We start from the raw sequence: 14794 nt of genomic DNA on the forward strand, positions 1-14794 counted from the left end.
ACACACACACACACACACACACACACACACACACACACACACACACACACATATATATATATATATATATATATAGTTATTATATATGTAGAATATATAACATAGAATATATACATTTGTGCATACACACACACATACACACATACATATATATATAGAGAGAGAGAAAGAAGAGAGAGAGAGAGAGAGAGTTTGTGATAGAACATTAGGGCAGGGATTGAAATAAAGTCAACAACATATCCTTGCTATTCATTCTTCAGCTATCTGACAATGGAGAACATGAAGTGACTAATTTGGGGTGGTCAATGGCTATCTCAATCTAAGAATAATAACAGTGACAGTGATGATAATATTTTAATATGAACAAAAAATTTCTTCAGTTTCATTAAACATGAATAAAAGCATTTGCAGATATTCTGTGTTTTTTCATTCATGCCTTCTAAACTGAAATTGGATTCTTTTTCTGCAAATATGTATTTAAGGTAGGCTTCTATATACTTCCCAACCTCTACTATATACACACACATGCACACACATATATACAAAGGACATGTTAATAACTGTATCCTATCTATAAACCCTGGAAATTCACCAGTCACTGGTGATAAGAAACTTAGCAAGTCTTGGTTGATATCCTCCCTACCATAAGTTGACTTGACAGTGAGCCAATAGTTTAGTCACTATCACAGGTCTTCAAGTGCAAGGATGGCACAAAGTGACATAGGAAGCACTAGAGAGGAGTTTCTGTTAATTGGATCCTTAATAGATGGCAGAATAAGCCTAGAAATGTCAGGAGATAAACTGCAGAGGCTGTGGACCAAACAAATAAGTCTCCTAATTCCTTAGGACAGTTTGGAGAACTATGGGCCAAGTGCAAAAACAATGAAGATTTATTAGTAACTAGTTGAGCAGTTGTTCAACTAGTTATCAGAGGGAAGCTGACTGATAGACCGCAACAGCCTATATGTAAGTCTCCAGTTGTGTATGGCAGAGTTCTATCCTGTTTTCATACCATATCTACATCCCATGTTTTAGGTAACGATAAGACATGCTTATCAAATTTTCTGATGGGAGGAAAGGCAAATAAAGAGCCTAGAATGTCTAATAGTTGCTTGTTCGACTCTTTTTTATTTTGGTTAAAGTTTAGGATGATGTACCAGAGACTCCACAATACAAATAGTTTTCATTTAAGCAAATGAAGTGTAAATTGCAAATGTTATTTCCACTCACATTCCATTGGTATGAACATGCCTACACCTGGTTTGGAAATGTAATCTCTCTGCTTCTAAATTATCCAATACAATAGCCATTGACCAAGGCTATTAAAATCCAGAAATGTGCCTGATCTGGAGTGAGATGTACTCTAAGTGTAATAGACATATTAATTTCAAAGACTTAAAACAAATAATGCACAGTATCTCATTCATGTTTTTTCATTAATGTTTTTATATTTATTACATTTTTTCTTTTTTATACATTCAATCACTGTGTATCATTACAGCATACCAAATGAATTTTCCCATCATGAATACACTGTGCATTGGTTCAGTCATAGATAATTACCATATACTTTATCAAGATAATTTTCCATTTTTATGTTTCTTAAATGTTTTGTTTCTTTTTTTTCCTCCTTGATTCCCTGCCTCTGACCCTCCCCTATTTCCCACCCTTCTCTCACACTGTCTCTAGTATCACCATTGTTCTCTAAGCTTTTATATACTCTATGGCAGAAACCAAAAGATTAGAAAATATAGAAGCATATTTACTACATTTTGAAATGATAATATTTTAGATATATTAGGCTAAATAAGATATATTACTAAAGTTAATTTCACCCCTTTTTGCTTTAATGTAAAAAAAATCTAAAATTATGCATGTGGTCCCTTTTATATTTTGAAACAGTGTTGTTTCTAGCTAATGGCCGAGAACTCAGGCTTAACATGAAGCCATGTTGCATGGCTTACAATGAAGAAGAGAAGAATGGATAGAGGGTACAACTAATATCGGTCTCATCACTGTATTTCCAATGCCTCACCAAGTGTCATACACTTCACTTGCTCTGTGCTTGCTCAATCTATCTTGACTTAACAACTAATTGAATTACTGCATTTAGATCTCAAAACATATCAGACTACAATGATGGGATCAATTAAAATGAATGACATAGTGTGTAATAAATTTTATCTGTACCAGTACAGGACTGGGAAAATAGCTATATGCATTAAAAAAAATCAGAGCTTTTCTTTTGTTGTTGGTTTAATATGTGTCAATTATGTGATATGGTCATCACAAAATCTAATACAGTTCTAGACTGCATCAATGCAAATTTGTTTCAAAAACCAGATAGCATACCTGACCTACTTTCTCTACTTCATTGGGTTTGTATTGGAACGTGGCTTAATATGTTTCTGAGATCCTCTTCAAATGTGAAAAAAGCCGTATTTTAGAAGGCTAAACTTTAGGGCTATTATGGATTAATTGGGGGATCTGTTCCTTTTGTGATTCCTGTTGGCTATTCCATGGAGATATTCAGAACATAGTTGTACATTTGAGTTGAAGAGTAGGACAGAAAGATGTAGAAGGTATTAATATAGCAATTGTCTCTTACATATGACCACTCTAACATTTAGAGGTAAAGTATCAGAAAAGAAGCTTGGGGAGGGAACTAAGAAAAGCACTAAGAAAAATTGGGAATAAATCATGCATGTTTGGCCTTGTAGCCACTAAGCATATGTGTAAAAGAGAGAGTATTAAGCTGTGTCAAGGCTACCAGATGGTGCAGGACTAAAGGTTTAGAAGTTTATTTTACTTTTTTATCTTTGAATTTTTGTTTTCCAAAGTTAGCTGTATTGTGATATTCAAATATTCACCTATGTAAAATGTATAATCCATTGGTTTATAATTTGTTCTCAGTGCAACCGACACAACAATCACTTTTAGAACATTGTCATCACCCAAAAAGGAAACTACTTAACTATTGGAGGTCATTCTCCATTCCTCCCAACCCATCTTCTTCTTCTTCCAAGCCCTAGCCCCATGCAATTATCTCTGTATATTTGCTCATTATGGATATTTAAAAATATTCCTTCTATTTAAATATGTCCTTTGACCAATACCTCTCCATTATCCTCTCCCTACTATTCTTATCAGTCTGTAGTTAGTCATTCTTCAACTCTGCTTCTAAAAAAAAAAAAAAATCATCCTTTTCCATTTCCACATGAATGACATCATGCAGTATTTGCCTTTTTGTGCCTGCCTTATTTCACTAAACATGATGTTCTCAAGGGTAATCCATGTTGTTACAAATGACAAGACTTTGTTCTTTTTTTATGGCTGCATAGTTATTCCCTTGTGTAATATACCACATTTTTTTAATCCATTCAGTTTTCAATGTACATTTAGGATGATTCCATATCTTGACTATTGTGAATACTGCCTCAATAAATTTGAGAATACAGATTTCTCTTTGACATACTGATTTCATGTCTTTTAGATATGCACATCTATTAGAATGGCTATTATGAAAAAGACAACAAATTTTGGCAAGGATGTGGAAAAAAGGTACACCATTGACGGAAATGTGGACAGCCTTTAAAGAAAACAGTATGGAGTTTTCTCAAAATAGGAATAATAGGATTACCATGTGACCTGGCTATCCACTACTGGATATATATCCAGAGAACTTTCTTTTAAATTGAATAACTATAGGGTTCTTGGTGTACTTTGTAACAGCAGTTTCAATGGACTAATGGGAACCAAAGCCAGTGGACAGTGGACTGAGAAGCAAGAATGAAGAGACAAAGTAGTCAGTGAAAGGAAATAATTCTTAGAAAATGTTTTGCTTTGACATATTGAATCAGGAATCTTTTGATAAGATGTCCTAAAAAGGATATCTTTTCTATGGTATTCTTGCTAAAAATGCTAGAATTTTAAAATAGAAAAAAATATTAGATGGGGCCCAGATGGTGTCACAGTTGTAACATATAACTCTCTATGAGGCTGACCCACATAAGAAGATTCCAGATTCACATCTAGAGACTTAACTGAGTACACTGAGGACGTAAGTGTTCATGATCTTGTTTTGAGGATTGGGTTAGATTATGGCATCAAGACCCTATGGGTGTGTTGTCTGTCTTGTTCATGGAAGAAATAAATAAGCAAATTTAAAAAAGAAAAGAAAAGAAAGAAAAAGATGGTACCAGCAGATGGAATATAGTTATGTCATTGGATTCCCACATGGCCAGCTGTGGTTTGAGTCCTGGACCTGATGGCTTGAAATTCATGCTGGTGTGTGTGTGTGCATACCCAAAATCCCAAGAGGAGAATGGAGGAGAGGGTATTACAGAATGGCTATCCCCCCTGGGGGGGTGTGTGATTTCTCGCTTTCTGTTTCTCTGTCTCTCTGGCAAGTACACATACCCTATAGCAAAAGACCCTCTAAAAAAACAAAGAAAAAGAAAAAATATCAGACAAACCAAAACTGAAGATGTTCTACAAAGTGACTTATTAGTTCACTTCTAAAGTATTAAGATCATGACTAGGAAAGGCAAAGTAAATGTTATAGGTTATAGGAGGCTACAGAAAAATAACAGTTAACTACAAGGTGGAATTCTGGATTAGAGCTAGAACAGAAAAAAAAAACTAATAAAATTTGAGAAACATCTATAATTTAATTAGTTTATAGTTATCACACCAATTATAATTCCCTGGTAATTGTACCACGGTTATGCAATGTGTTAACATTAGGGGAAGCTACGTAAGGTATATCTACAAACTCTGTACCACTTTGAAATAAAAATGTTCTGCCCTGAAGGGAATAAGACAGACAGGGGATAGCTGGAAAGAATATGAAACCAAGGAAAGTTTAAAAGTAGCAAGACATTATCAGATGCCAGGCACTATGCTAAGTGCTTTGTGGAAAATTTTGTATTCCGTGTTCATAACTAAACTTTGGGGAAGATGTTGTTACTGTTTTTGTTATAGCTTTTCTGGTTTTACAGTTAAGGAAAGGGAAATATGAATGAGATCAAACATGATCAAACAGCAGTCACAGGTGGAGTTAGGATTTTGAAGCTGATTTCTTAAACTACTGCATTATATCTCTCTTCCAAAACGAGAGAGAAGTAGGTGTATTTTTTTTTTTTTGAGAGGTTTTTGCTATAGGGTGCATGTACTCACCAGAAAGACAGACAGAAAGCCAGAAATCACCGCCCCGCACCTCCCACCCCCAGGGGGGATGGCCACGCTGCAATCCCTTTTCCTCTATTCTCCTCTCGGGATCTTGGGCATGCATGCACTTGTGCCGCCCGGTGTGAATTTAAGCCACCAGGTCCCGGACTCAAACCGTGGTCGACTACATGGGAGTCCAGCTACTTAGATATTATGCCAACTGCTGGTCCCACAAGTAGGTGTATTTATTTAAGTGCTTGGTAGATAGATATTATAGACAGGGAGCAGTAGAAAACATAAGAGAAAGAGGCGATAGAAAATAGGGGGTGAAAGTCAGAATATGGATAGAATAAGTAGACCTGAACCTGAGGTGGGACATCGAATCCATGGAGAAGCTTAAGGAAGAAGGAGAATGGCAGTATATGTATAAGTTTTCTTAGATGGAAATTGAGGACCTTCTTCCTGATGGCCTTTGATTTCTCTGTGAAGTAGGAGTTAAAGTGACCAGCTGATAGTCAGCTGTAAGATGGCAGGCTTGGACATTGGAGAGAGTGAAGAGGTTTTTAGTAACATATGGAGAAAAGACAACTGGTAAAGGACACAGAGGGTAGCTCTGCTGTGCTGAGAGTGGTGTGATAAAAACAAACAAACATCTTCCAATGGTTCCAGTGTCTCTGCAGTGGTTATGGTTTTCACCGTTTGCTCCTTAGTCCATGCTCTGGACTACTAAATTTATCCAAGGTTGAGTTGCTGTCAGGTGGGTGCCAGAAAAATAATTGATCAGGAAGAGAAAAATATTAAGAAAAAACGAGAACTGAAAGATTCAGATTTAACTGTTGAGAATGAGGTGAACACAGAAGGATGATACAGTTAGAGCAGTAAGTATATTGCTCTTCCTCCCTGCCCAAAGGGCAAAAGAGAGAGAAAGTATCCTCCAAAGAAAAATAAAAAAGAAGAAAAAAGAGAGAGAAAGCATTCCCAAAGGGCCTGATCTTGTGCAAATAGCCCTGTTCTTTATTCCATTATGATCTTGAGTACATCTGCACATGCCCATGTGTTTTTCAAGGCACTGGAATTCAAATGGATCTTGCTCCTTCTGCATAGTACTTAACTAATGCATTATGAGACTGGACTTAACATTTCAATTTGCATTATTTGATTACTAATAAACAGTAGTTTTTTTCATATATTTCTTGGACATTTGTAATTCTCTTTTGTCTGTGACTTTTTGTCAGAAGAGGTTTTTTTTTTTATTTATAAGAACAATTTATGTTTTAAGGGTATATTGTATTTATTCCACAGATGTATTTCAAATATTTTCATCTCAATTTTTTTTTAAGTTTTGCCACAGGGCATGTGCACTCACCAGATATCACCAGAGAGAGACACACATAGAAAAGGAGGGGGGAGTGAGAAACCATCCTACAGAGGGTGTGGCCACGCATCACTCTCTTCTCCATTCTTACATCAGGTTTTTGGACCCATGTGTACATATGCCTGGCATATTTTTCAGGCTGCAGAGTCTGTTACTTGAGCTGCATAGTTGGCCATGTGGAATCCAGCTGCTTTAACCACCATGCCACTGGATGGCCCATTTTCAGTTTTATGGTTTGTGTTTTCACTTTCTTTCTAGAGTAGTACATTTTTTTTAATTAAAAATTATTTTATTTTATTTTTTTCATTTCATTTTCTTCCATACATTCAATCACATTTTTTATTTGTCTTACAAAATGGATATTTCAATAGGTGAACATTTCTCCCTAGTACTGTTGATAAAACTACAAAATACCTTCCACAGATAATACCACACCTCTTTGTTCCATTAATGCATTGCCTCTCTGTCCAGAGTAGTACATTTGAACCTATAGACCCACACTGTTCAAAACAGCCATCATGGACTACAAGTGGTTATTATTTTTAAGTGTAGTTTGAATTGTATTTGTAATATTAAAATGAATAAACAAAAAATTCAGTCATGTTGTCTCAGTAGCTAAAATTCAAGTACTCTGTAGTTATGGTCAGCTAGAAGGTACTGTACTGGACACATAGTTATGAAATATTTCTGTCATTGTTGAAAGTTGTACTACCTAGTACTGCCCTAGAGTTTTTTCCCACTGAAAAAACCAATGTTGCTTTAATTCTTAGAACATTTTTAACTCTCAGCATGGTAAAAATGACATATTTTATTTTCTTCTAATATTTCTATAGTTCTAAAAAAGCTATTTACATTGTTAGTGTATATGAGGTATATTTTGTTCTATTTAATGAGCTAAGGCATATTTCATGTTACTTTTCAAAATAGTTTTAAATTTTATTTAACTTATTATTATTTTTTTTTCTAATTTTGACCAGAGAGAGACAGAAAGAGCAAGAGAGGGAAAGTGAGATAGCAAGCCACAAGAAAGATCTCCTTGCTTGGGACTTGAACCATGGTCAACTATATGGGAGATCAGCACCTTTAATCACCACGCCACCTGTCAGCCCCAGTTTTCAAAATTTTTTTACCATAAATATCAAGTACAGTGAAATTGAAATCACATCTTTAACATGTAATTAATATTTAAATAGTCGTAGTTTGTTTATCAGGTATTTATTATATTATATTGATGTATATGGTTGTATTAATTTTGCTTTAATGTATATTTATCAAAGAGTTAATATGATGAATAAGGTACAGCTACCTCTCTCATCTATTTCACAGTTTTGCAGGGAGTCAATGGAAACAACAAATATTTATATTAGTAATACTGTGTGAGTGTGTTCATAGGAATATGAAAAAAATCCAGTGTGGTTTCAAGGTTCTTTAGGGGGGCTTTTTTGGGGGGAGCATTGTGAGATGATTAAGGTTAATGTGTGGTTTGTGTGTGTGTTTCTCTGAATATGAAGGAGAAGGGATGAAAAAGAGGAAGAGGAGTGAGAGGAGAGAATGTGAAAAAATTATGATTAAACTACACTGTGAACTATTTTGTGAGTGACATCCCAACTTGTTAGCTACCTAAATAATTGTTCTTTGGGAAGAGAGATCTCCTTGCCTGTTTAGTTAGGGGCCAATTTTACAGGACAGATAGAAACAGGGAGAGCCCTCAGATTGCTACTCTAGTTATAATTCAGGGTGAGAAGTAAAGAGGGTCTGAACTGGGGCATTAACAGTGGGATGAATTACAGAGACTATTAAAAAGTCAAAGTGACAAGAGCTGCTAATAATTGGATTTCGAGGGTGTTGCTAATTGAGTAATATTACAAGGTATTCCTGTAGATTACAATCAAGGATGCCTCAAGTTCTTTCAATAACCAACCAGGTTGCTGACATAGGGGAGCTGAATATTAGGTTCTATGCCATCATCTTGTTACGAGCATTTCTATATCAAAATTTTAAATAAATAAATGTGTTTTCCTTAGGTTTGAATATGTTGAACTTTACCTTACAAGAGTATCCTAATGCTGGAGTAAAATTACTCACCTTGGTTCTTCACAGGGCCGAGATCAATTCTGTTGACACTGCTGTGGTTACAGTGCTTTAAATTTTAGATGTCTGACCCAGAACATCTTCCCTTTTACAGAACTTACCTAAGGCAGATGAAATAAACCAAGAAAAATGAAATTATTATAGTTAAAAAATTTGACAATTGATATCTTTCATTGGCACTAAGGGTCTACGAATTAGTTTAATGACAATAAATAAGAGATTATTTTTGTATCCTGCAATTATACATTGTTTTTTCTTCCTGGAAAATTATTAATAGAACACTTTATTTTATTCACTTAAAGAAGATGATCAAACCTTAAGGCACTACCACAGAAAATTAAATTTAGATTTAGCTTGTTTGAGGATGTGCTTCCATCTCCTAATGATCTCAGAGTGTTTCCTAAGAATTGTGGCAAGAAAATATCTCATCTAGATGCCAATTTTAATATTACCAGGCAAAAATGAGGAATTTCTGTTAATAGTATATTTGACTAAAATATTTACTAAGTTAAAAAATTATAGTTTTTGTAGATTTTTTTATCTTTGCTATTGCAAAAAAATCTCTCTGAAGGATTTTTTTCTTTATTTCATTGTAGCTATCCCCCAGAAAAAGTTAAAGAGTATGAAGTTTAAAACTTCTGTGCAATAATTCACACGCAGTAATTCACTGCTTGAATTACTTTGATTCTAAGAACTTTCCTTTTTAAAAATTTTTCCATAAGGCTTGTGAACTTTTTGGTTTGCTATGGTATTTACTATAGTTTGGGAAAATAAAGTGTGTCAAGAGAAAAGAAAAGAGAAAACTAATGATATAACTATGTAGAATGAGTCTAAGATATTTTCTCTTTATCCTTTTAAAAGGACACTTTACTTACTTTAGTGAAATGAAATCTTTTTCATTGAGGTGAGTTATTGACTCATAAAAACAGGAACGCTCAAATGACCTCTCTTTAATCCACTCCCCCCAAATGTCTGCTTCTGAAAATCAATTGCTTAAAACTGATGATGGCAAAAGTGGTCAGGATGTGTTTAGAGGATGATAAATGATAGGGAAGGACTTTTTGTAAATATGCAACCTACAGAATATTTTCTATATTTACTGGTAAATGTACATCAATATTCTTCAGTAAGTATACTGAGCCATACAAATGAATCAGACAAGCAAAAACTCATCATCGGCAAGTAAATTATTTCTGAGGGAACTGGTAAATAATATGAAAATGCTTAAAAGGATATTTATAACAATGATTAAGTGAAGCTTTTTGCATATTATCCATGTATCATATTATTGTAATTCCTTTTACTGTAGAAAAATGACCTAAATAGTAAATATACAGTCTACTCCAGGTTATTTTGATAGTAAAATAACAAAAAATAGGACCAGCAGATGGCGGAATGGTTACATTGCTGGACTCCCACATAGTCAACTATAGTTTGAGTCTTGGACCCAGTGGCTTAAAACTCATGCCAGGAACGTGTGCGTATGTGCCCAAGATCCCAAGAGGAGAATGGAAGAAAAGGGATTGCAGTATGGTTATCCTTCTGGGATGGCCATTTCTCACTTTCTGTCTGTCTGTCTCTCTCTGTCTCTCTGGTAAGTGCACACACCTTCTACCAAAAGTCTCTCAAATAAATAACAAAAATGATAAAGAATATTCACCAAAGATCATGATGATAGGTGTTAATATAGATTAAATTCAGTTCTATTCTAAATTCTCCCTTTTGTCAAAAATATAGAAGTGATTTAATTAGTAATAATTCCTTTTTCTGAATGCTATTTTAAAGAAACACTATTTTAAGGAAAGTAAAAACTAAAAATGGAACCAATATTTAGTGAAAACAATTGAAGTATATATATAAATCAATGTTGAATTTTTATATTAAATTCATAGCACAAGCAAATGATACTGTATATGTATTAAGGAATTTCTAAAAGATGATAATCGTATTATGGTTATATTTTGTAGAGTTTTTATTTTTAAAGATATATAATGAGATATTACAAATGAAATGACAATGTTTGGGATTCACTTCAAATAAAATGACATGAGAGAGAGAATTGGGGAAATATAAATGAAAAAGATTTTCCATGAGTTGATAATTGATAAAATGAAATTAAAAAACACATTGAGGTTGGGAACCAGTAGTTAGCGTAATGGCTATGTCGCTGGACTCCCACGTAGTCAACTGCGGTTTGCATCCCAGACCCAGTGGCTTAAAACTCACGCTGGGCACGTGTGCATGCGTGCCCAAGATCCCGAGAGGAGAATGGAGGAGAAGGGATTGCGGTGTGACCATCCCCTCTGGGGGGTGATTTCTCACTTTCTGTCTCTATGTCTCTCTCTGTCTGTCTGGCGAGTGCACGCGCCCTGTAGCGAAAACTTCTCAAAAAAAAAAAAAACACACATTGAGGTTCATCATACTATCTGTTTGCTGTGCTAATGTATATACTTGGCTATACGCACACACACACACACACACACACACACACGAAATATATTTGCTGTCTACCACAGAAAAAGTTTATAACATTACTGTGGGGCAAATAGCAAGATATGATTACTATTCAGATTACAGAACATAGCAAGTATAGGAAATCATCATCATTATCATAATTGTCACTCTTTGGCCATCTATGTTCCAGACAATAGGTGCCTCATATTTTATCATATTTAATTATTATACTACACCTATTTAGAGAATTTTATTACTGTCATTTTTCTGAAGAGAAAACTTAAGAGACATTAACTTTTCTAAATTAGATACTGGATTCAGAACTAGTAATTACTGAGGAATATTTCCTTTTCTATGATATTGTTACACTTGCTCGGGTTTAGTGTGCTGTTTTGTTTGTAGATAGTGTGCAAGTATATGTGAAAGTAAATGAACATCACCCAAATGAGACCAAACTATTCAGAGCTCATTATAGATCCATCCTTCACCCCTTCCATTCGTAGAGACACAGAGAGAGGCAGGAGAGTGAGAAAGCTTTACACTGTAAAACAGAGCAATACAGACTGTGTATGATCTGACTGGACGTTATTGGCATGGACAACCTAGAAGTAAGCTAACTAGGAGTGGGACATTTTATGTGATTGGTTTAGGGAGCATATTTGACTTTTTCCTTTGATCCTGAATTGGAACTAGGAATAAAAAATAGAGGAGCTGGTTGAAGCTTGCTGCAGAGTTTGTGGTTTGGATTCCCAGCCTAGTTGCTGCAGGAGTGGTAGGGAGAGTCCTGTTGTGGAGTATGGCCTGGCTATTTTCTACTTGTTCAGTCTCTCAAATTCACCTTTGAACAATTTTCTCACTTGCAAGAGTTGAAAATTCATAGACAACTAGAGATCCAGACTTCAACCACTCAGGAATTTATTTTGGTGTCTACTGGTAACTGTATTCCCAAATCTTGCTCTTTTTGTTGTTTCATCATCAAGGCCACCCTCTGATAGGAGAGAGGCTGCACAGAAGCATTTAATACTCTGGAGAGAGTGTAACGGATTAGTATTAGTGTGACTGACAGAAACAAGAACAATGAATAGTTCTTGTAAAATGCTTTGAAACCAGGAATTCAAATTGCCCAGCTCAGATCATGAAGAAAAATTCTATATGGTATGAGGATTACCTTAAAGATCCTGATAGGTCTTTATCAAGGCAGTATATAGCCTGTTATGCCTGGCCAGCTTCATTGGTCCAGAAAGAAATATTAGCCGTGGCACAAATGCCACCATGGGTAGCCAACAAGAAATCTAGAGCAGTGAGAGTATTCATTACTACTGCCAAAAAGTTGAGACTGATGTGAATTTCATCTACAGCAGAGGTGATGTTATTAATAACTTGTACTAGAGCTAATGTTAAATTTCTTCCAGTCTTTTATATATGTATAATTCCTACTGTTGGTAACAGTGCTGGGATTGTTCACATAAACAATGAGTCAATACGCCCAGGTAGACGTCTGAATAATAAAGAATGGCCTCATTTCAAAACTTCTGTTCGAGCTTGAATTTCCAGCCTTTGTGATTTATAGCATTGGGGTTTCTGTGTTTGGAAAAGTCTTGGAATACTCTTCTTAAGTTCATGAGGTGTTAGTCTGAGGCAAACAGGACCAGGCATCCTGATCATAAAGCAAGTACCAACCAGTAGGACCCTATAGGGAACCATGGGAGAAAAAAAATCACCCATGATGTGAGGCTGGAACCAAGAGTTTTCATTGACTGAGTTACTGCTGTTACTACTCTTCTTGGTAGCCAGCAATTGGCGTATTGTCCAGTGAAGTTTATGGAAATTAAAATTTAGAATTATCTAGTATCCAATCAATATATGGACTAATTGGTTCTTTTTCTGGGATAGAGGTACAGTAGCAAAATTATAGATTGATTGTTTAAGGTCATTTGTTCATATGGTGTAAGTGGAAATGCCATAGATTATAATTCTCTGTGGTATCATTTGATGAGATCAGAATTGCTCATGTTTTTGTGAGAGTTCTGGTTGTGGGTGACCTATACATCAGTATTCTATAATATTCATGGGAGTGGCTATTTTTTGGAAAATTTAAGAATGGCATTAGATGAGTATGGTCTGATTTAATTAAGAGAGAGAGAAATAGAAAAAGAATCATTATGCATGGATTGTAATCAGGGGTCTGTAGGAAATGGGAAGAGTGGTTATGAACAAGAAAATTTTTTTTTTTTTGAGAGGTTTTCGCTATAGGGCGCGTGCGCTCGCCAGACAGAGACATAGAGACAGAAAGCGAGAAATCACCCCCCAAGGGGGATGGTCATGCCGCAATCCCTTCTCCTCCATTCTCCTCCCAGGATCTTGGGCACGCACGCACATGCGCCCAGCGTGAGTTCTAAGCCACCAGGTCTGGGACGCGAACTGTGGTTGACTACGTGGAAGTCCAGTGACATAGCCATTACGCTAACTGCTGGTTCCCATGAACAAGAAAATTTTTAAAAATTATTTTATTTAACTTTATTTATTTAAATTTGACCAGAATGGGACAGAGCGCACGAGAGAGAGAGAGAGAGAGAGAGAGAGAGCGAGCAAGCCACGAGGTCAAGGACTGAAACCACTCTTGGCCATGTGGGAGTCCAGTGTCCTTAACCACCACCACCTGCTGGCCCCTACAGACAAGATTTAAAGAACAGCCAGTGGCATAGTGGTTAAGGTGGTAGCATGGTAGTTAAGGTGGCTGGATCCCACATGACCAACTATATGATTTGAGTCCTGGAACTATGTCTCAAAAAACACAACAGGCACATTTGCATTTGTGCCTCAAATCCTGACAGGAGAATGGAGGAGAAGAGATTGCAGCATGACCATCCACATCCTCCAGGGGTGCTTTCTCACTTTCTCTCCTTCTCTCACTTTGTCTGAGTCCTGTGACCATAAGTTCCCTATAGCATATTGAAACAACAACAGGGGTTTTGGTCCCATGTATTGGTTGAAAGATGTATACTATCTGAGATCAATTTCTTTTTCTGAAAATTCGAGTTGACTATTTGCTTCTGAGGACCAACTACTTCAAAGGCATCTCTAGGAATCTTAGGTTTAACTTCTCTTTTGAAGTAGCCTTCCAGTTGTGTGCAATACTGAATTGCTTCCTTAGTTATGAAATGTGAACCCGAGGATTGACTCCCTGGAGTTTCACTGCTGTATTGTTAAGGATTTTATAAGATCCCTTCCAGTGATGTTTAACAGTTTTTTTCTGTTGTCTCTTCCAATATCTCTTGGTTGAAGAACATGAGAAAACTTTTTAGGATGTTATTAACAAGTTCCATCAATCTTTGTAATAGCACTGCTATAATACATGATTCTATTGTGATATTTGTCCTATTTGTGTGCAGCAGAGCAAAGTCCAATACTGGAGATAAAATGTCTCTAAATGAATGGACTTTCCAATTCCCAGTTCCCTGGGTGAATGACTAGTATGTTCCTCAGAGTGTAGATCATATGGCCATTAGGGCTAGTGGAAATAACTTTGGGCTTCCAGAAAACTCATGGGCTTCTGAAAATTTTGCTAACTTGGGAGATGTCATTCATTCTTTCAACTTTTCTAGAATATTGTAGATGGTAAAGACAATGTAGTTTTTTTCTTTTTTTTTTTTTTTTTTTTTTTGCAGTTTTTTCTTTTTTTGGGGCGGGCCTTTCCCCAAGGAA

This window comes from Tupaia chinensis, unplaced genomic scaffold, assembly GCF_000334495.1.
Source record: "Tupaia chinensis unplaced genomic scaffold, TupChi_1.0 Scaffold000192_2, whole genome shotgun sequence".
Lineage (NCBI taxonomy): Eukaryota > Metazoa > Chordata > Mammalia > Scandentia > Tupaiidae > Tupaia > Tupaia belangeri.